This window comes from Melospiza melodia, chromosome 1 (genome assembly GCF_035770615.1).
Source record: "Melospiza melodia melodia isolate bMelMel2 chromosome 1, bMelMel2.pri, whole genome shotgun sequence".
In the NCBI taxonomy this organism is placed as follows: domain Eukaryota; kingdom Metazoa; phylum Chordata; class Aves; order Passeriformes; family Passerellidae; genus Melospiza; species Melospiza melodia.
The window spans coordinates 131,968,686-131,992,129 of record NC_086194.1 but is presented as its reverse complement, the minus strand read 5'-3'; the positions used below and the strand labels follow the sequence as shown (position 1 = coordinate 131,992,129).

The 23,444-nt window shown below is 39.4% G+C and overlaps 1 pseudogene; it reads right to left on the bottom strand.

Annotated features, from left to right (window-relative positions):
• LOC134415002 (chloride channel protein A-like) overlaps nt 1-23,444 on the bottom strand; it is an 87,588-nt pseudogene that overhangs the window by 9,756 nt on the left and 54,388 nt on the right.

Sequence of the window (23,444 nt, the reverse complement as noted above, 5' to 3'; positions counted from 1 at the left end):
GTATTCCCTGCTCCACATCCTCAATTATATCTAAAACATCAGGAAATACCATAGTAAAAGAATCACTTTATTTTTTGGTAAACCATAAAGTTCAGTCTAAATAAATTATTATGACTGGAATGCACTCAAATTTCACAGACTGGAAAAGCAAAGTTGAGGTCCACTTTCTAAGTCTAAGGATTTTCTGGTCTAAGATTTGCTTGAAAATAGTCAGTGACCCCAATTTTTATAAAGTTTTAAATTTTTTTATTGCTGCTATCTCATTACACAACCATTTATGACATTCTATAATATTTTGTAGTACACTCTTTTAAAAATCAATTCACGTAGAAACATAGGCTGCAAGGAAGAGAAACAATCTCATGGGTGTGAGAAGTGGGCCTACCAGTACTAAACTCTGGTGACTGAAAACTTTCAGGAATTTAATGGTTTCTTGATAGGAACAGAGCTAAAGATCATTTTATTGTCAGCCAAGCTGGTCTATATAGAGTATGTAGTTGTTCACTAAGACTTTATTTTCCCCATAATTCTACAGTATTATTCCTGTGACTTGGTCAGTTCTGTCAAAGAAGATGTGTTGTGCTTACCAATGCTACACCCCAGACAGAGGAAGATTGGAACAAAGACATGATAAAACAACATAAATAAATGCACAGCATAGAAGGGCACATCTCTTCTCCCTCTCTCATTTACAGAACAGACCAGGCATTCAAAGACATAAGGAAGAAAACAAATTAAAAGTAAAGAATTTTCCTCAACATTACAGCATGTAATTTTGCTGTGGAAATCATTGCACCCAGGAAATTCACAATGGATATTTATGTGGATATCAGAAAAAGAGCTTTCATGAGTGATAATAACAAGTTGTTGAAAAGGGATACTAAACTTTGTTGCTTCAGGGATCACATCAGTATGAAATGAAATTGAGTTCTATGGGTTTCCCATAATAAAGAAGTTGTGTGGCCCAAAGGCATGAGCACTGGACTGAGCCTCAGTTTGAGCTGGCTTCTACTTCCATGTAAGACCTCCTCTTGAACTTTGGGAAACCATATGTCCTGCCTCCACCTCAGTTTTCCCATCTATTAAACAAAAATTCTCAAACTAAACTAGATAATGCATATTAGGAGCATTGCAGGTTTTGTAAATTTTCTATCATTCTCGCTATTCTCAAAGCAAGGGATTTAGACCAGATGGATCTCAAATGAAGTCTCGTCATCTTTACAGATGAATTAACAGGAGCAGATTTTATATCTTTTTAAAGAAAACCCAACGGAATTAGGCCTCTGACCTGGATTTCTTAGTGTCGCCCATTTCATTTTCAATGACTGGAAATTCACTGAGGCAGAAACTGCATTTATTTTGTTTATAATATATTTATTTTAGGCCCTACTCTGTATACCAAACTTATTATTGCTTTTGGACCCAGTATTTTAATACAGTATTTAGGAAATAAATGTGGCAATGTCATAGCAGGGATTTAAAAAAGAAGGAAAGGGAAAAGAAATATAGTTTTATTTATAAGTTGATGTATAGGCACTGTACTATAATGGAGTTTAAATCTCAAAAGCGTTGCTTTATATTTGCTTTATAGAACTATAAGAGCCAAATAATGACATTTAAATGATCTATTCCATTAACATTGTATCATTTTGTCAATCTGGAATGTATTTTAATCAAAAGCCCCCTTGAAATGGTCTCCTTTGTTGTATTTTCTTTTTGGCTCATTTTATCAACATCTGTTATGTTTATACAATATGAATTAAAACTTCGGAATGCTGTTTGTACTCAGCTACTTTTGTTGAGAATGTAACGTCCCAGGATTGGCAGTGTTTATGTAAATCAGTGCGGCTGACACAGCCATCATAAACAAATGAGAAAATATAACAAACATATTGTTCATGGAGGAAATGTTTATTTTTAGAGTTGGCTTCAGTCTTACCAGATTGATGAAGAGTTGCTGATACCAGGGATCTGTAGCGTAGCGATTCAGCAGCATGGTTGGGCGCAACAGACTGGGCAGCTTCTCCGCTGTTGTCTGGAAAAGGCAAGAACGCATTTCTCTTTCCTTCTGTGCAGCACATTAGAGGTTCAAAAGACTCCCAGTTTGACTCCTAACAAAGACTTCTAGCAGAGCTACACCAGCAGAACTTGTCCAAACTTTATAAGTTCTTTTGCCAGTAAGACTTAAATTAGCAATTGAAATTAGAGCACTCTTCGGTTACAAATTTTTGTTTCCCTTTACTGTAACTGTATCTCTATTAAGACAATGTCAATTGTATTGGCTTAGGAGTGAGGTTTTTCATGCAGTTAAAATTCACGCACTAAGTGGTAATTACATGATAGCATAGTGCAGAAATATGCAGCAAAACTGGTATCAGCCTTCAGCTGAGCTTCAGCCATTTTCCATAGGAATAACTATTTGAGTACTGGCGCCTCATCATGCATAACTGCCCTGATCCTTCTTAACATTATTTTGCCAGCCACATTCCCATGTGCAGACCAAGTTTCAGTAAGACATGATGACTTCCCAGTTGGGCCTGTATAAATTCCTTAAATTACATTACTAGCCTTGCCTTAGAAACTCACAATTTTTTTCCACTAGGCTTAACATTTGCTATTCCTAAAAAAACCTTTGGTCATCTGTCAAGGGAAAGAATGCTACATGCTTTTCAAGTTTGAAAGCTTTTATAAACACTCATCATTCAGAGAGGTGCTATCCCATAGTGAATAAAATATTATAACAATTCTGCTATCCATAGAGAAGTCAAGAAAGAGAAGAGTGGAATGGCCTATCTGAGCAAAGAAATTCTTTTACCAGCAGTCCTGCACTTCCTGAACTTCCAGACTCTGAGTGGCATTATAGTTTATGAGATATGTCCCTGTAAGTTCTCTGATCATCCTTAAATTTAACTTGAACCCATCACTTCTTTATGTCAACCACATATGTTACATAATCATTCATGGAACACTCATCCTAAATCACCCAAATATGGTTATTAAACAAGGAAATAACTGAAAGAAGAGAGGTTACCTTCTCATAGGAGAGCAGATGAGATGGGGAGAACGATTCATCATTTGTCTTCAGTTCAGAGATGTGCTTTTTCTCCAGCAGTATGCACAGCCTTAACCTGAAGTTAGAGCAGACAGCTACATTCATTATAATGGGCAAATTTTAAACAGCAAGTACACAATGCTTTAGCATCATGATGACACCACAAGTCCTGCGTGTAGGTTTGGGTTCTTGATATAAGAAGGACATCAACAAGTGTGTTCAGGGGAGGTCAACCAGTATGGTAAAAGGCCTCAAGGACAAAACATAGGGCAGTGGCTGAAGCTGTTTCTTTTGTTCTTGGAGAAAAGAAGGCTAAGGGATGGATCTGTCACAGTCTGCAACTTCCCCAAGGACAGCAGTGGAGTGGGAGGTGCTGATCTGCTCTCTGGTGACCAGCGGTAGGACACAAGGAAATGGAATGGAGCTGCATCAGGAGCATTACTTATGGGTCCCTTCCAACTTGAGATTTTCTCTGATTCTAAAGTATTAGTGGGCTGACCACACATTTGGCTTTCCTAAACATCCATTAGTAATAGCAGCATCACACACATTTAGGTTTGGCATATTAACAGACATCACCTATCCTACATGTTCTTCTTGACCTTGTCCTTGGCAGGACCAGCTCATGAACTGTGTAGTTTGCATCCAACAAGACAATACCTGTAATAAGCAAATACAATTATCTAGATGCAAGTAGGTAGACTGTTGTTGTTTCCCTCATCCTCCTTAAGTAGCAACTACATTAAAACAAGGTCTGCCAAAATATTATGTTCTATTTTAAATCATCAGGGAAACCTTCACTCAGAGTACTGCGCTCTAGAGTTCATCAAGACATCTAATATTATTGCTGGCTTAGTAATGTTAAAAGTTTTTATAATATTATGATATTTTTATAATATGATAATTTTAATCATATTATTAATAATATGGTTAAAATAATATTATTAATATGATTTTAATAATATGATCTTTTTATAAATTATTTATAATTTCAGACCTTTCTTCAGAGTTCTACCTTTCTGCATTACACAGATAAGGCCTTGACAAGCAAGATGCATAAAATTGTTCTGTTTATCTTAGTATTTGTTTGCTACACTCACACTCACGCACACACACACACACACACACACACACACACACACACACACTCCATTCATACTATCCACTTCTCAACTTTTAACTTACATTTTGATAACAGATACCTTGGGGACTACCACAGATCTTTTTGGTTTGTAGCATACTTAACATCGTGCTAGCCTTATTTTGTTGTTACAGCTAGGAGTTAATACAGTAGTACAAAGTTGTGCAACATACTGCTAAATTATGTGCTTGATGAACTCAGAGGAGAGCAGACACCTAATCTTCATAAGGGCATCAAAAAAAATATAAACAACATACCACATGGCGTTTATGATTGGAACACCAAGTATAAACTGGGAATTTTTTAACTGAGTATTTCTGTGTCCAAAAACACTGTTTTATTCAAACCAAAACATGTTATAGGGATTTACTAGTTTTAACATAAATGTCTCCTAGGGAAGATTAGTCTGCTTCAAGGTGTTATTAGCATCCACAGCAGAGGGCTTACACTGAGGTCTTCAGCCATTTTAATGATTCCATGATTCTGTGATTCTAAGAAAACATGCCTTCCTGATCCAAAAGATCCTAGGAACTGGATATGGAAGAGCTAGGTTCAAGTCCTTTATTATGAAATGCCATTTAAAGGAAGATATTCTGTGAGATATCTTTGCATTTAGATATGCAGATATCTCTGCATATCTACCTCTGCATTTTTGTACAGATCTGGAACACACATTTGAAGAAAACTATCACTTCTATGCAAGTTAACATTGGAGAGAAGAGCAATTGACCCTTTCTCCTGAAATGGTTAGTTGTTTCACCATGTAATCTTGAAATTTTTTCCTTTTTTTTAATGGCTTTGGTCTGTCACCTAAGGTTCTCAAAGGGATTTTTATGAATAAGTTTGCCTGTGTGAGTATAACTTGTGGAAAAACATTAGAAGGAAATTAGTGGCACAGCCAGAAAATACTAGGAGTCTATCACCTGCTCCCACCTTTAAAGCACATCCCATTCACAGGACAAAGAAAGAATTGGGTATTCTTCGGAACTATCGAAACTTTATTTGTCTCAATTTAAGATCTGATTGGCTTTGGTTTTAATAAAATGTCTTTCAGATTACTAAAATAATCTGCAGCAGAGCTAATAGCTGAGCAAACACTTTGCCCTGGGCTCACATCTTCCCTCCTGGCAAAATCACCGATCTTCCCTAAGCCTCCTACAACATGCATGCCATCATATGGACATGTAGCATAGACAATTAATGAACTTGGTTTTGAGGACAACAATGAGAACACACTAATAAGGCATGCTACAACAGGCAGGACCTCTTCCACTCAGACTTTCCTCCTCATTTGGAGGAGGAAATGGAGAAAAACACAATTCACTGCAGCAGAGAGTATGGAGAAGAAACAAATCCAGTCATTCCCTATGAATTACCTTTTGTGCATTACACACTTTGTTCTGCAGGACTCTCTAAAGGTTCACATTCTACAGTCTTTCACAAAAAAGGTCTGTAATCATTCTAAGAGACATAAATACAGAGATCTAAATTATGCTCCGAGGTCATCATGCACAGCTCCAAGAAGTCTACTTTAAGAAAGATCACTGGGCCAGGAATACTCCCAAGACTTTAATCCTAACATATATAGACAGCAAGTGTGAAAGTTATGATCCACCCTGATCCTCAGCCAGACTCTTTTGCTCAGGTCCAAAACACTGTTCAGGTCTGTAGTCCAGACTGTGCTATCTTCCACTTGAACATGATGCTGGAATTAAGGAAGCAGTAACATTTACCATGAGCTGAAAGAGCAGAAACATTTGTTCATCACCAGTGGTTTGTTGGCTGGTTTTGGCAGCTTGCAATTTGCTCAGCGCCGCTCTTAACTAAACCCAGCAGGGAGTCACTTAACAAAACTTAGAAAAGTGTGAGAGAAATTTGGATAGTCAAGAAAAAAGCACACACAAACACAATGAAGGAAATCGTTGGAACATTTCTGATAAGAATCCAAGCCTATTAAAAACTGCCATGCTATGGAGAAAAATGAGCATACATTATTTCACTTGGACTTCCAGAAGTCAGGCTCCAGAGGTATAACAACATCATTCTTTGATGTTACATACAACATCCTTCCTATCACATCATCAAGCTTTAGAAAGCAGACCAAACATGTTTCTTGCACTATTTTGTGAGGTTTAACAGGAAGTGCTAAGATTCAGACTTGGACTCTGCAGTTGTTCCTATACTCTTTATTTATTTAAGAAGGAAGAAAACTCTAAAGGGGGGAATCTCATTTCAAAGATACCCTGGCAAGGCATTGCAGTAGTTTCATGTGCTCTATCTGTTATAAAGCATGTATCATGAAGATACACCTAATTAAGATAACACATTATTATTCCAATATCCACATGTCAGTTTTGGCATGGAAGTCGGGAATGAAAAGTATCTGACAGCTGATTGTGTCACTCTTCTTGTCAAGATGGCCAATTATCTGAGGAAACTACAAATTCTAAATATTGGGTGACTGACATAAAAGCAACTACAGCTCCAAAGTAGCTGCAAATGAACAGAAGGAACATTAAAAGGTGATGCAACTGGCAAAAGCATTTAGGGCAGGACTCTCCTAAACAGAACGGATAAAAAAGCTACAAAAGGGACAAGGGGAGGAGGGAGAATTAAAGAACATGAAGCATCATTTTTTCATTTACTTTAGAAAGCTTTAGGCTTGTTTCTCCTGCCTTAATCCACCAAAAGTACCTGGCTTTTTTTGGATGTTTTATAGCTGATTTTATCTGTTGTTTTGGCCAATATTCAATGCAATCATTTGCCTGACTTGAAATAGTGTTGTACTTTTTTAAACTTGTAAAAAAGAGTATTCTGCATATGGTGAGCTGGACAGTAGATAAGGACTAGGTCATCACATATCAGGAACTGTTTTAAATCAACCAAGTCTTCATCTTACACAATAAAATCTCAGGGTTACAGGGTTGTTTCAGGTTAGGCAGACTTAATCATTACTGTTTACTTAATATTTCCTTCTTAAAATGAAGAGGGAGCATTGCATGAATTTTTGGCATCTTACCTAAAAGATGATAAAAAGGTCACTATCAAGTACTAGGCTGAGGTTTTCCAGAGCAAAGATCAAATTCTGTCTATGCTACAGCTTTTCAAAGGATACTGAGCAAATATTTAATCTCTGTACCTCAGTTTTCAAATCTTTCAATACAGAGATTTCATCTATGTCAGGGCTATGTTTTGTTATATACTCATTACTGTTAATACTCATTACTGAAGTTACCACTTGTCAGGTTTTACAGGCAACATCATCACGGTGAATGAGCAGACAGCAAGTCCACAGTCTCAACATGAAAATGTGAAGGCAGCTGTTAAAAAATTGTAAATGCAAATTTTATTTTTCAGACATGCAGAAAGGCTAGATTTTAGAAACGTATGAAGACTTAAAATCAGATTTGTATTTCCCTACAAGCTGGCTTGCTGCTAGGCAGACTTTGAATTTCAGAGGAGCCTACCACACATTTAAATGGCAGGACAAGCATGTGATCAGTCTTTCCATTCACACACCAGTTTTCCCCATGCCTATATTTGATTTCGACATTTAACAACCCTCTGCACTTGCCTAAAAGCCACCCACATGCTGCAGTGTGGCTGCATACGTTTTTAATTTGGCCTTTTGGGTTAGCACACAGCCTCTGCAACACTCCAGTTTTCCCTGCAAAGGGCTCCATCACAAAGCCCTACAGCACCTGCACAATTATTTGTAAGGCCAAGCAGGCCTACTTATTTTAAAAGTATCATATAATGTTGTTCTTTGGAAGAAACTTTTCGCACTTTAGACATGAAATAAAACCACTGCCACAGACTCTATAAACCTTCCTCCATCTGTGTTATTCATGAGCTACAGTGCCCCAGAACCCTGACAATGCATGGGAGGATCGTAACGTCCAGGGCTTTTGTTGAGAGTACTGAATTCCATTTATTTAAATAGGCAAGATTACTGTATGGTGTATCATTGAAATTAACTAGAGCAGCTCTTCAAAAGCAGGAGGCTGGACAGTAAAAACAATCAATGTGCTGACAGACTCTACTCTCTAACATGAAAACCAAGTAATCACACAGGCACTTTGGTATTGCCGTCAGATATTGCTCTCAGCTCCCTAGCCTGCACACCTAAAAATAGTTTTCAAGTCCTTAATGTGCTTCCCCTCCCCTTTTTTCTTCTTTGCTGGCTGAGTTCAGATGAAGCCTTCTAACCACTGCCAAGGGTGTTTCTAGCTTTGATCATACCTGGTAGAATCACTGTTGCCCAGAACATACAGCAAAGGCACAGTGAAAAGGAAGGGGGGAAGTTGACCATGATTCTCTGGTAAGAAACAAAACCCCATTTTTATCTCCATTTATTGCATGAACTTAGCAGACTTCTGCATTTGATTGAGTAACTTTGCATTCTTGGGATCTAAACTTAGCAATCTCTCCACAACTGTGCCAGAGGGAAAAGGCTCTCCAATGATCTTTCAAACCCATATCAGTTATTTTGGAAGTGCCAGCAGCAAGGCTGTCACAATATTAAGGTAGGTATCTAGCTCAGTAGTTAATTTATGAATTAAATGTTTCAGGTCTCCATTAATCTTTAACTTTCCTTTCTCTAAGCTGTTGCTCTGCATCACTACTGGAGGCAAGTACCTCTTCTCTTGCTAACGAAAATAAAAGTATTACCTTATTAATACAGTGTGTGAGGACTCTCTGAACCATGTGCATGTACAAGCCTTGAGAGCAGTGTTTCATTAGTCCCAGCTGGGAGTGCAGATTAAAGAAAAATGCCAGAAACCATACCTAGAGTCTGACATATCTATGATATGTTGCAATGCCTGATATGTTCTGTGGGAAAGGAGATCTATATGCTATACTCAGTTTCACTGAAGTGCTTGGCAGAAAGCATTCCTGACTCACAACAGTGTCTGTTCACTGGACTGGCCAGAGGGAAGTCATACCTAATAAACTGCCATAAAATACACATGCACACACCACTTTGGATCATTGATTTCACTGCTAAAGGATGTTACTGTGTATTACAGCTTTAAGTTTTCAACTTTGTCATATTTTCTAAACTCTGATCTCTTCAATTTACTTTCAGTTATGTGACATTCCCCTTTAGCAGAGCGAAAGCATGCATTAGCTAAACAATGTGGTTTGGATTTAGCGTTCCCATGCATCATTGTGAAAATGTTTGTCTCAGCAATAGTGTCATTATTGTTACTGGGAACAGCTGCTCTACTATGTCTTCTGACTGAGGAGAGCAGAGTATCTCCCTTCCCATACCACCTCACAAGCAGGGAATCTAAAGCAGGACCATTGAGTAGAAGTAGTTCTTGAGCACACACTTCTCTGTACCTGGCTTCCTCCTACCACAAAAGAAGCCGAAAGTACAGGAGCACAGCAAAGAACAGCAGCAAAATAAATATTGCCAATATTTAGAAATATAAATAAATACAGATATGAAGTTTGGCTCCCTCCTCTGGCAGTTCTTCTGGATCTGGACTGGGGATTAACCTGAGTGAGGGAGAAATCCTCCTCACTCAGGTGCAGCTTTCTGGCAGCTCAGCTCCATTAGACATGACATCCTTTGAGCGAGAATTGGAGCAGGGAGTTTGCTGCTGATCAAGCGGATGTTTAATATCTCCCTTGAGTTTCTGAAGTGGAAAGATGTAGCTCTCAGCATTCTTGCCAGCGCTCCCAGCCCTACTGAAGTCAGTTTCCACGTCCAGATCTACAAGAGTGCTGGAGTCCCGCTGGGTTTGCTGGGAGCATCCCAGCGGCAATGCGGTGCTCTGCAGGCCTGTGCAGCTCGGCTCAGGCCAGCTGGACATTTTTAGGGAAAGCTTACAAAACATATTTGTGTGATTACACAGAGCAGCAGGCTTTAACTCACCTTTCAGAACAAGACCGTCAGAGGTAATTAAGTTTTATTTTAAGATGGATCGAATCTGGTTTCCAGGGTATTAAAACTTTTGAAATGTCTTTGGATGGGAAGCCATGTTTTCAGTCAGTAAATGTTTCTGCAAGTCCAGCCTCTAGTAACATTTTAGCTACAGGAAGACCACAGCTTTTGGATGTATTTTAACTTTTGAAAGGATCTTAGATTCCCAGCTTTGTCATGAAAATTTAGTACTGTAAACACTTCTTTTGTATCAAACAAAACTTAAGTAAGGTAATCACACAGTCAATACACTCTTGCTTTGCATATCCATAACATACAATCATAAAACCATAGAATGGTTTGGATTGTAAGGGATCTTAGAGATAACCTAATTACACCCCTGCATAGGGATGGACATCTCCCATAGACAAAGGTGGTCAAGGACCCATCCAGCCTGACCTTAAATGCTTCCAGGGGTGGGGCATCCAAAGGTGATAAAACAGTTTGAACAAGCATGGTAAAGTACAAGCATTTTTGACAACTTAATCTTCTGTATTTTATTTAAATTTCTCTTTGGGTTCAATGTACCTATTTCAATCAACCACAAATGCTGAATTTCCAGTAAACTTGATGGGTGAGAAGAGATGGGGTTTCCTAGGGGAAAAAATACACACAAAAACGCAGACACAATGCCAAAAAATGTCACATCCCCCTACAGAAGTAGCATAAAACCAAGTTTTACCCACTTCTGCTTAGACAGTTATATTCTGTACAGTCTGCTTACCATCAGAGATATCGTGGTTTCTGCATAATTACTTTATCCCAGTCAAATTAAATCAAGCAAAAAAAAATTTTCCTTCATCTAAAAGATAGACAAACAGAATGCAGAGTAATGGTTAACAGCTGTGTAGGTAAGAATACAGAGGCAAGCACAGGGAATCCAGCCCTCAGCCTGACAGGAGGAGAGTTACGTATGGTACAGATCTGAGAGCCTCAGGTGTGAACAGAATGGCTTATTTGTTATGGTAAAATTCCCAAACAGGCTACTCAGTGGTATTTGTCAACCTCGTATTTTCTCCAGGAAAATTGTCTCGCAGCTGTGTTCAAGGCAGAAATTAAGATTGCTGGGCAGCATTCCAGCTCTTACTCTCTTCACCATTTTTCCTCAAAGGACACAGAGGGGACAGCTCCTGGTCTAACAAGACTCCAACGTGCACCTGCTTTACTTCAATGGACACCAGGAGGATTTAACCACAGTACGGAAAAGCTGCTCCCTAATTTTCCTTGGCAAAAGTGAAGACACAGGCAAAAAAGGCCACCAACATCAGAACAGTCCCTGGGAGGAACATGGTATTCATCAGTCACAAATACACAGGAAACCTGCATAAAACAAGGAATAAACAACATGCCAGGAAAAAAGCACCTAGGTAGAGAACACATTGTCATCCATTACTCATGCCTGTAGAGGGAAGCAATCAGAGGATGCAAAGCATGGCAGCAAAGGTGTTGCTGCTGATCATGGAGTATCATCACCCTCCATGTTATATCCCAGACATGTTCACAGACAGGGAAAAGAAATTCATTACCTACAGCTTTTCTCCTCAAATCCTCCATGTCTTCTGGTTTTACTGCGCTTTACATTATGAAGTAACCTCTGGCAAAGAAGATGGAGCAGCAAAACACAAGTGATGATATGTCTAATCTCTTCATCATGTCAAAGAACCACTTCATTGCCCCACAATGGCCCTGCACCAGCACATTGTAACATATGTGGAAATTAAAAAATAGCTCTTTTTTCAGATTTGGTCTCACAGAAATTAGGCAGAAGCATAACTCTATCTTTTCCCACTGGAGCAGGATCTGGAGCCACAATCTAGAGCAGCCAAGACAAAAGAGAGCCAAGGGACCTCCCAACAACTCCTCAATATGCATTTACAGCCTCATGCTGTTTCTCTGGCAGAAACAGCCTGGGAAGGAAGGCAGTGGTCCTATCCTCAGGTCACTCTGAAGAATGAATTCCACCTAGCCAGGAGGGCATGTCATTGAGGGCATGACATTTATGGCTCTCAGCAGACTCAGGGCTAACACATTCATAAACAGCTCAGCTCAGCTGCAGTCACTGGGGGGCAACAGGGGAGGCATTTCAGCTGCAGTGAGAAAGAATAGCCTGTTTTGTTCTGATGTGCAAGTATCATCACTACTGTGGGAGAAATGAAGGGGGACAGCCAGTTCCTCAATCCTCTGCGCTGCACACAGTAAATCGATCAACCATCAATGCAACAAGTTCACCACCAAGTTCTGTGCATGCCTGGGAAACCCTTGCAGGGTTCAGTTTGAAGAAGATGTAGCCACACGTTCCTCAGACTGAACTCTGCAAGGGTTTCCCAGGCATGCACAGAGCTCTTACTGTGGCAAAGTGTCAAATGTATTACTCTGAGGAGATCTTTGTTTTGGAAACTTGCTTCTCAGCTACAGCTTGCTTCCTCTTTAACAGTTTTAAGGCCAAGAAGTTTTCTTTAGTAGTTGCTTTTGTTTTTATTTTCCACTGCTTGCTCAGCTGGGGAAGATAACAGTTTCGGATTTAGGTCACCCATGGAAAAACGTGTTTGGTGATCTCATGCTGATCCCCAGTGGGTAACCATCCAGATCACAAAGAATAGGAGAAAAATCTAGCCCAGCTAGGCAGATCTGGAGGATCTGGGGGAGAGGGGAAGGCACATGTTTTTCTTGAAGAAAATTGGAATATCTACCTGTTTGCTACAGGCCAACACTAAGGTGCATTTGTATGCAAATTCCAGCCAACATTGCTTGGCCACCATCCTTGCTTTTGTAGGAACTGGCATTGACCTTTTTTCTTCAAAGGGTCAGAATCATTCATATGTGTTATGAAACATAACAACACTTCATCCCTATACAGCAACTCTCATTGCTACAGTTTCCAAGTGTGGCCAGGTACTGAATAACTTTTACATTTGGACCAAATTTACAGTGTTTTGTCCATGCTTATTTAATGAGAAAAAAATGGTACAAAAACATATAAATGAGAAACATTATTAAAAAATTATGAGCTGCCACTGCCTTGATGCAAGCTTGGCAGATTGTTTGTTTCTTTCCCTTCATTAGCTTGTTACTCCATTCTTTTTAACGTAATAACAACATTTTTGTCCCAGAGAGGAAAAAACCCAACAACCATATTTGAGAATCAATAATTACATCCAAGGCAACTCTCAACAAAAACACCATGGCAATTATTTTTTACATCTTCCCCAAGCCACTTTTTTAAGATATGTCAGGCAAGTCACACATCCTCCACTTTCACATAATTGATGTACAGGATGGGTAAATAACTTATCACTTTTCTGCTGTGGTCACATCTGGTCCATATGGGATTTCCTTGGGTCCCATGGGGTAAGAAGTTGAACAGCACCCTTCTCCTTTAAGGAGTTCACAGCATTTGTCATCTTGGTCTTGAGAGCTACGTGCTGCAAGAGCTGTAATTTTATGAGTAAGATGGAAAACCTAAACCCTAACTGCTTCTGGTCATGAACACACAAATTCCATGACACATCACATTACTGGAGATTTGTTTAAGAGGGTGTCTGCAGAACATTCCTTTCCCAGTGTCGGTGAGAACAGCAGAACACCAAAGTCACCTGTGGTCCCTGCTGGGAACAAGGCATTCAGAATTCATCATGAAAGTCCTCAAGCCACTGGGCAAACACTGGGGCAAGAAGGGGTGTTGTCACAGCACCCCAGAATACAATTCTTGCTCCCAAATAACCTCTCTGTATGTATTTTCCTGGAGGGAGGTACCGACTAGCCAAAAAAGCTATTTGATTCTTCTTTGTCAACCATTTTTAATATTATCTTGGTTTTATTCAAAACAGTCTAACAGCAGTTCATTTATGCTGAAAGTGACAGGGAAACAAACTTCTTCCTTTATCCCTTTGAAAAAGTTCCAACAGAATGTATCAGCAAAGAACTCTGAGGACAGAAAACCACAAGCCCGCCAGAATTTTCAGGGAGCATCAGCTTTTCTCTACAGGCACCTCTCTTTGGAGTGTCCTAGTATCAGCCTTCCTTTACACCTTTTTGCTTCCTGCTACACCAATTTGCTCTGCATTATAAAGCACAACAGTAATTACATGAACTCTGCATATGCCTCAGCAGCTTGGGCCTGTAAAATGAATTTTGAAGGAACTTCAGCTGTAGCTGTTGCTAGTGTGCTTTCTAGTTTTATTGCTGTGAACAGGTGAGAACTAAAAAAGCACACTAGTTTATGTTCTATAATATCTTCAGACTGGTACACACGGCAGACTACCACTCAGAAATTTAGATTTTGGGGCCTTAGCACATTTTGTATTAATTATGTTTATGATAATATCACTGTGAGAAAGCAAGCATATGTATCATACAATACTGCACTTATTGATGTCTTTACTCCTCCAGGCCACTGAAACTCAAAGAATTCCCACTGTACAATTCTCATTGCAAGGAGATATTTGTCTTCCTAAAAGGAAGACAAACTGTTTCACTTGTCACTGAAGCAAGTTCAAAATTTTTATTAAGTATTCACTCAGCTGCTGGTAGTTCATCCTTGAAAATTTGCTATAAAGTCCTAATCAAATCTCCACCAACGATGCACAGATAGTTTTTTCCAGGATCCACGTTAACAGAAAAAAACACTTTTATCCTTGCTTGCTCACGGGTAGCTCCAAGTGCCATGCAGTCAAAGTGGATAAAAAAGGAACTCTGTACAAGAAAAGATATAGAATACTACAGCCATTCAGGACAAAAGAAACCATGAAAATTATGAAAACTTATAATATTACAAAACAAAACTGGCTATCTGTTTTTATTACATGTGTCCAGTTTTATTGATGTTGGGAACAGAATTCATCGGGCTTTGCTGTGTGAACTCCAATGCAGTAGGAGGTGCATATGCATCTTCTCCTTTTCTCTAGGATACTCAAACTGGAAATTAAGTCACTGCCTCTCCCACTCATGACCCACCACTCAAAGGACAGTCTTAATATCCCTTCCTAAAAGGATGAATTCACTCTTGCTGTCATATGAAATACAGTACCACAAAAACTTCATTTATCAGGAGATTTTATGTGCCTTTTGAGAGTGCCCCATATGGCAAGGATTCCTTTAGTCTGATTCTTGTTTACCCTAGCATGTTACTTCCAGTGACTTTGTTGCTTATCTTGTCTGTAATATGATTTACGTTAACTCATTTCCTGTAAAAGCATACACTAATAAAATGAAAAAAAATGTGAAGAAAGAGCGGGCCAGCTTTGAATTGGCATGGGAAATGTCATGAGTAACTGGAATCAAATCCTTTTAAATTACTGTTTCAGTGAACCTTTAAGGCTCCAAAGGGCATTTTTCCCTTTTTGTGCTGTTCCCATAAGATCATTTCATTCTTGCTCTTTCCATAAATTCCTGATGCAATAGATGGCCTTGTGCTAGAAAGGACCTGGGTCCTTTCTTTAAAGAACACCTGCTTTTCATGCTAAAGAAAGTAAGAAAGAGTTTCATATACATCCCAAATAACCTTCACAAACAGATGCTTAAATAAAAAAAGAAATCATCTGATAAGCAGCCAGAAACATCGCATGACATCAATTTGATACCATTTTTACCTTTTAATAGTTCCCTGGAACACCTCTGCTCGTTCTGGCTTGGGCCTGCAAACCTCTGGGAATCGGCCATGGTTTGTATTTGCAAGGAGCCAAGCCAAGGAGGCAATGTTTTCCTTCAGGTGGGGGGCTCTGACGCCAGGCTCCATGACGTCCCTGGCAGAGAAGAGCTCCAGGTTCAACCTGAAAGACACAAAGCAGACGGCCAAAGGATTACTTAGTAAACAGGAAATGGCATGCTGCACCACGTTAGCGTTTGACGAGTTTATAATGTGTTAGTAAATTACTTCAAGATGGAAATCAATCTGCTTTATTTGCAAATGTAAAAAAAAAAATGTAATTACCCAATAAAAGTGCTTATCAAGCATTGCCTTGCTTTGTGTGAGATACGTGATAAACTCTACCATATGCATGACTTGGTCATCCTAGGCAGGATGTCGTAAGACCCACTTATCAATTTGCATGACTTTTCATGGTAAAAAAAGATTTTTAATCTGAGCTGAAATCCTCTGGAATTCTGGATGATATCAAATAGATTAAAGTTAAGCGCTTTGGAGAAATTCATGCTTACCCTTATCATTGCAATAGGGTTGGTTTTTAGCAGCAGTAGCAGCAGCTAGAAAAAGTGCCCTTTCAAAGATAGTTCACAAATCATGTACAGACATCGTGTACAGACTCTTCCAGTATTTTCTAATAATTTTCATGTTCTAGGCAAAGTTTCAGGAAATACGAATATACAAAATTGAAAAACGTGTACCCCCTATTTCTGAAAGTTGGGTGAAATGGAAAATAAAGATACTTTCTGCAAAATTTAAGAGTAATTTCTATGGAATTATAGTAGGCCACAATCTTAAAACTGAAATCAAGTAACTGCTCTAGTTATAAGCTTGTTTCATCATTTCTGTTTTCAAAAAAAATACCATTAATTATTCTGACTATCATCTGGACACACCATAAGCCAGAACCTCCTGGTCAGAAACAGGCTGACACAAACCACAGACAGAGACAACTGGAGCATACATTTGCCCACATCCTGTTTTACCATGGTACCTTTCATCCCTGTGGTAAAAGTAACTCTTTCCATATGCTATTAATTATTGTCCTCCCTCCTGACAGACACGAGGCTGATTTTCAAGCCAGTTATTCTGATGGTTTGTTATATGACCACCTGTCTAAGAGTAAATGAGCTGAGAAGACAATGCACTTCATACGTGGCACCTACAAAGCTGAGGTAAGTTTCTTCTTCTAAACTGGGATGGATTTAAATGAATCCCAAAAAAAATAGTCCTATAGTCTTATGTGCATCAAAACACGTCATACCCATCCCCAGTTATATGAAACAGACTGCAGGCAATATAAATTTGGAACATCATCTTATTATAGAGCCACATTTCAAGGGACCAAGAACAAAATTTATGGAAAAAATTAACCTCTTTGAACTGCATTTTGTTTCTGAGTTAAAATGAGAAGCAATTTACCTTGTAAATCAAAGTGGTTGGGTGGAGAATAAACAAAATTTTTAAATCCTCAAGAGATGTGTTTTTTCGTTCTTAACCTCATTGAGTTCTACCAATTAATGAAGTACAAGTGGTGAAACTCAAAGGGAACCATAGATGCTCACAAGCTGCTGTCAGAATTGTGCCACTGTGTCTGCTTGTTGTGTAAATCGCTCCACCAAAGGAATTTCATTGTTCCTAAATGAGTAGATTCCTGCTCATCCTTCACCTCTTTTCCATTTCCATAGGCCAGATAAAAATCTATATTTGCCTGCCTTTAAGCTTTGTCTAGGAATATGATAGACCTAGCACAGTGAACACAATGTGAAAACATGATTAATGATAATAGCTACTTCCTGAATCACGTGAACTATGTACAAACCCTAAATAGTTTTTTAAATAAGACCAGTGTGAATACTGTTTCATTCCAGCAATTTCTAGAGTGTAATTCTTAGCAGAAATAAGAGTGTAGATTTTCAGTCTTCTCAACTTCACAATTTTTCTCTGTTGCATGGAAAGCAAATATTCCACGTTATTGTAGAAACCTATGAAATATCCTTCTGTTTTGTCAAATCAACCACTTCTAAAAATGTGAGGGATATCTCATTATATGCTTCTGTGATCTTGGTTTTGTCTGGTATTATGAAGTGTGTGTATTGCCTACATCCACCATACCCTTGCATTATCATCAGTGAGCTTTTGCAGAGGTAAGAGCACACAAAGGACTGTGCTGATTCACTACTCATCATCAGTGACTTTTCTTTCATGAAGTCTTCTGTCTGTCAGTGTAAGGAATAACTTTGCTTTGAGGATGTAGGAAACAAGCAGGCAAAAGAGTTGTTTTATGAAAGACTGTTACAAGGCCAAGGCATCTTCTAAAAGAATTGGCTAAAGAAAGCCTTTACCAATATATTGCTTCTCAGGTAAGCACAAAGCCAAACTGTAGTGGCACTTGTAGGATCATAAGAATCAGGGATTGTTCAAGTCAGAAGGGATCTCAGCAGTTCTCTGGACCAGCCTCCTGCTGAAGGTGGGCTCCACCATGAGCTCAAACAATGTGCATTTCTCCTGTCAGGTCTTAAGGACTTCTAAAGCATGAAGCCTGTGCAACCACCTCGAGCAGCCTGCGCCACTGCCCCAGTGTCCTCATGGTGGGAAGATATTTCCTCATATCCAGTATGAACATCTCTTTTCAACTTGTGCCATTTTTCCTTGTCCAACATGCCCCATTGTGGAGACCGTGGCTCCATGTCCCCAATGGTTCCCCATAACTATGGGGGTGGAGAGGAGGGGACACACTGTTAGGGGCCTCCAACCCCATAGCTATGGGAATGAGGAGGAGGAGGGCAAACACTGTTAGGGGCCTCCAACCCCATAACTATGGGTGTGAGGAGGAGGAGGGCACACACTGTTAGGGGCCTCCAACCCCATAACTATGGGGGTGGAGAGGAGGGCACACACTCTTAGGGGCCTCCAACCCCATAGCTATGGGGGTGAGGAGAAGGAGGGCACACACTGTTAGGGGCCTCCAACCCCATAGCTATGGGGGCGAGGAGGAGGAGGGCACACACTGTGAGGGACCTCCAACCCCATAACTGTGGGTGTGAGGAGGAGGAGGGCACACACTGTTAGGGGCCTCCAACCCCATAACTATGGGAGTGGGTAGGAGGAGGGCACACACTGTTAGGGGCCTCCAAAGCCACCTCATCTCCAGGATGAACAATCCCCAGTTGTGCAGCCTCACAGCATGAGCGGTCCAGCCCCGACCATTCCAGTTTCTCAGCATCTGCCGTTCTGTTGAAAGCATACTCCACTGCCTCCAGGCAGTGCATGTCCCACTAATCAGCACCCTCTAAGGCAAACCACCCCACCAGATATTTTACCATCTGACTGTTCAGCCTCTAGACTGAAGACGTTGGATACGAGAATATGGTGGAAAACAGTGTCAGAAACTTTGCTACCCTTCACAACCACAAGCTTGCCCAAAAGCTTCCCAAAGGAGCTTTGCTCAGCTGGTGAGTGCCACTGCTGCTGCACGCTTGTGTTGATGCAACAAAGGCCTTGGTTTAGAAATGCAGTTTCAAGCAAGAACATTTCATTTACCATGCTGGAAATGCCTTTTTATGGAATAATGCAGGGTACTTACATTTGGATTTTATCAAGTAGGCCTGTCTTACTTTAATAAATTTACCTCAAAGAGAGACACAGAGCTGTAGCCACACTACAAAAATAGATCGAGTGTAAATTTTTCTTTTATAGGACATGTGAGAACATTTTCTCCCAAAACATAACTCACTATACTAGCATAATGTGTTAAAGTACTAAGGCTATTTCACCAAAGTTATGATATCCAAGTTTCAGGTCGCTTTCAAGACCACATCCATGGGACTGGATATAACATGGAATGAAGACAATCTGCCTTATGATGTAACTGAAAAAGTCATTTGGTAAGAAGCCAGTATTCCTGAATGGCAAACTGTCTTGAAATGATTCATGAAAATGTAGTTCAGACCCTGTTGCTATTAAATCCAATGGAAGTTTTCCCACTGAAATAAATTGTTAAGGATCTAACCATAACAGATCTAATCATAACACGGAGGTTTCCTTAGACAACCTGCAGTACAAGGGAGCTTTTCTTCAAATAGATTTATTCCATATTTTATGTAAGTTTCAGATTATTAAAAGGACTTAAAGGTGGGTAGGAGAGAAGCATAATCCTAATTCAAATACTTGACAAGGATTAAGGTGCATGAGAACACAGGCAACATTGCTTGCTTGGATTTATTCACAGACTTTCCTTCATCTGTTTTAGGCCGATTCTCCCCTTTTTTTCCTTCTGCACTGAGAATGTTTACTCATTGACTAGCCACAGGCCATCCTGCTCAGGACAGCTCTAGGTTTTATTTGGGCTTCTTGTAAACCACTGTTTTACTGCCCTGACTGACCACTGCATCTTGTATAAATAGTTCTCAGGAGAATGTTTTGGGGGTTGCTTAATACTTGTGGTGGTTTTTTGTCTGAGTATGGTTAGAAGTTTGAGCAATTAAGAGGATAGGCTCATTAGCTAAGGGGAACTTCTCAGGTTGGACGATGTTAAAATTGCTTGCCTGTGTTATGAACATTGACAAGTACTATTCTGTTCTAGTCTCCACTATTCATGCATTTTCTGAGATTAGAAAGTTCTTTTTTTTAATACATTTCGTTTTGCTGGAAAAACAGAATATTCATTCTAATTTTGAACAAGCCACATTGCTATGATGACCTGTAGCTGCTACTACATTATAAATACAGTTTATTTATTTATATTAGCTTACTATCTATCACCTTTCAAGTTACCCCATTATGAACAAACTCACAACATCACAGGAAATTGCTTACATTTAAATACAAATTCTTTTTTTCCTTGCCTTAAAAGTCATAAAAAAGATTTCTACATACTTGTCACAGGCAAACCAATTTTCTTTTCAACAAGACATTTAGTGAAAACAAACTATGAAAAAGCTTATCCAAAAATTACATGCCAATATGGATCTCACTATGTAAGAGAGTAGTACATAAGTAGTGCAAAAATGTTAATCATGTGCAGATGACTAAATTCAGTAGTTTTTCAAGTAAGGTGTGTGAAAAATAAAGGGTTTTTTAGCATGTTCATAGAATACCATTGAGATCAATAAAAGGAAACAGAAAAGCCTATAAGACCTCCTTACACTGGAAAAGAGCACCACTTTAATTAAATTTAAAATTGATTTGCTCCACACAGTGCTAGCCCATGAAATAGACACATTTAAGCTGATTTAAAGTTAAATTAAACCTATAAAATCTCTGTGTGCTTTGATGTAAGTGCATGCATGCTATGATGTGCTTTTGTTTAATTAGCTCTACTGAAAATCACTCTTCAGTGGAACTTTGCACGACAGACCAGGCCTACAACTCCTTGCTGTCTCTAGTTGACCACTAAGCTAAGTGAGAAATCCTTATGGCTAATTCAGGAGCCAGAAGTTTTTCAGGGTTCAGACTCCCTTCAGAATATCTACAAATATTTACATTGACTGTAAGACAGCAAGCTTCCCAGCATTCCCTGATTCTGGCTCCCTCCATATCCTTAAATGAGGGGACAGTTAGCTATTCAGTCTAAAGGCCCTTTGGTAGAACAGCACTTACTGTGAAATGTGTTGTTTGGGTTAGCTGAATGTCTCCCTGTCACTTATTTCCCAGAGAGGATTTGAGAGTTATATGTGTTTAACTACTGTACACCAAAGAAAAATGGATTTCCACAAGGTCTCATAATCTGCTGGTAAATTGTCTCTCTCTAATGCTTGAAAAATTGCATAACAAAAAAGAAACAAAGGTCAGAGATTAAAAAGTCTCTGTGTTTTGGAAAAAAGATGGATTGGGACAAGAAGGATGAGATGTGGGAAAGATTGAGAAAATGTTGAGTGTTTGGAGATTTTCTTCCAAGAGTTTGCTTTTCAACTTCTTTACCTTTTTTTCCTTCATTCTTATGAAGTTTTTCCCAGCAGCACCATCAGTATAAAATACTGCTAAGTGAGAAGAACAACAGCTCCTACCCACTTTGTATAGATGCAGTTGTTTATGCGAGGGCATTTAGCTACAAATAAATGAATTAGGATGTGCATGTGACCTTGGGATAAACAGGTAAAGGATCATGGAAGTGGATCCACATGCTTGAACTATCAAAACAGCAACTTAACCACTACAGCCTCAATTCCCCACCTGCAAAGCCATAGGTAAAATATAAGAGTCATAGTTCTTGACTAAGTTTTCACCCTACATGTCCAAAAACAAATTACAAATTGTAATTAGCAGCCTTCATTAGCCATGTCAGTATTTAGGGGAGTACAGGCATCTAAATATTCAGAGCTATTGACAGTGCCTGCTCACTGCTTCCACCCAAACCTGAATGCATCTAAACTCAGTTGGTGTTTCTGTCCAGAACTGAGCATTTCTCCATGTCATTAGTAGCAGGTGTGGAAATGTCTCATTTCCAACAAGCAGCTGTCTGGCGCACATCTGGTCTCACCAGCTCTGCAGGTCCAACAGAAGGTGCTGCGCCGTGGCCACTGAAGAGTGGCATCCAGCAGACATGACCTGTAAAAGCCCACTTTTGGTAGAAACATCAGAGAATCCAAAATAGATTCTCACCTCAGCTGTGGGGATTGATTATGAGCCCTCACCTGGGATCTCCAAGACATGGGGGATGAAGCAGCACCCAGGTTCTCGGGGGCCAGGAGCAAACACCCTCCTGCCAAGGCTGCTCAGCTGAATGGTCAGGAGACAAGGAGCCCTGCAAGTAATGCAAAGCCAGCTCAAGAGAGAAAATCTATGATTATGTGTAAGTGTCCACAGACAGAAGGATCCAGTGTCAGATTAGCTATCTCGATGTCCAATGGGCTAACCCTAGAACACATTGCTGATTATTATTTTATTAAGAATGGCAATGATTCAGCTATCTTTGTGTTTTCCAAGTTATTATCTAAGCCTCTACTAATCTTTTCCAAAAACAAAAGGGTTAAGCTTGTGTTAAATCCATCTGCCCTGGCATTATAACCAATGAGAGGCGAAGAAAGTAATTTCTCAAAAAGACACCAGTACAAGCTATCTAAATTCAAAGAAATATTTCAAATAAACTTCCATAGGAATGGAGAAGAGAGAAGTGAGAGAAGCAAGTAAATTGGGCACTAAAATAAATGCCTTGTGAATTTGCTTATAACCAAAGAAACAGGGAAATGCATCTTCTCTGGATGAAGCATTGCAGAGCAATTTCCAAGGGAAATTCGCAAAGTACTAAGCTGGCTTTTGCAGTTTGAATGCAAAGACATGATGAGTTTCTTGAAAACGTATGCCAAAAAACCTAATCCAAACTGGAAAGAAGAGAGGAAATCTCCTATGAGACAGTTTTTATAAAAGCTTCATTCAGGGCCTCCACCCTCATGTACTGCACCAGCCACCTTAGTTTTTCCACTCTCCTTGGTCCAAGAAAGCACCGACTAGTATATTAAAAATTCTGGCTTTAAAATTTTTGGGAATGGACAGTGACAGCTGTATCTGTTTTAATAATCACAGGCACAGATTATCAGCTGATGTTTTAGTCAAAATGGGCATTGAGATTTAGGTCTAATGGATTACAAAATGAGTAAACTAAAGTAACACAGATGGAAAGAAAAAAAATAACAAATATTTCAAATTTCTCAATCCCTCTGAAAATCAGACACTTTGT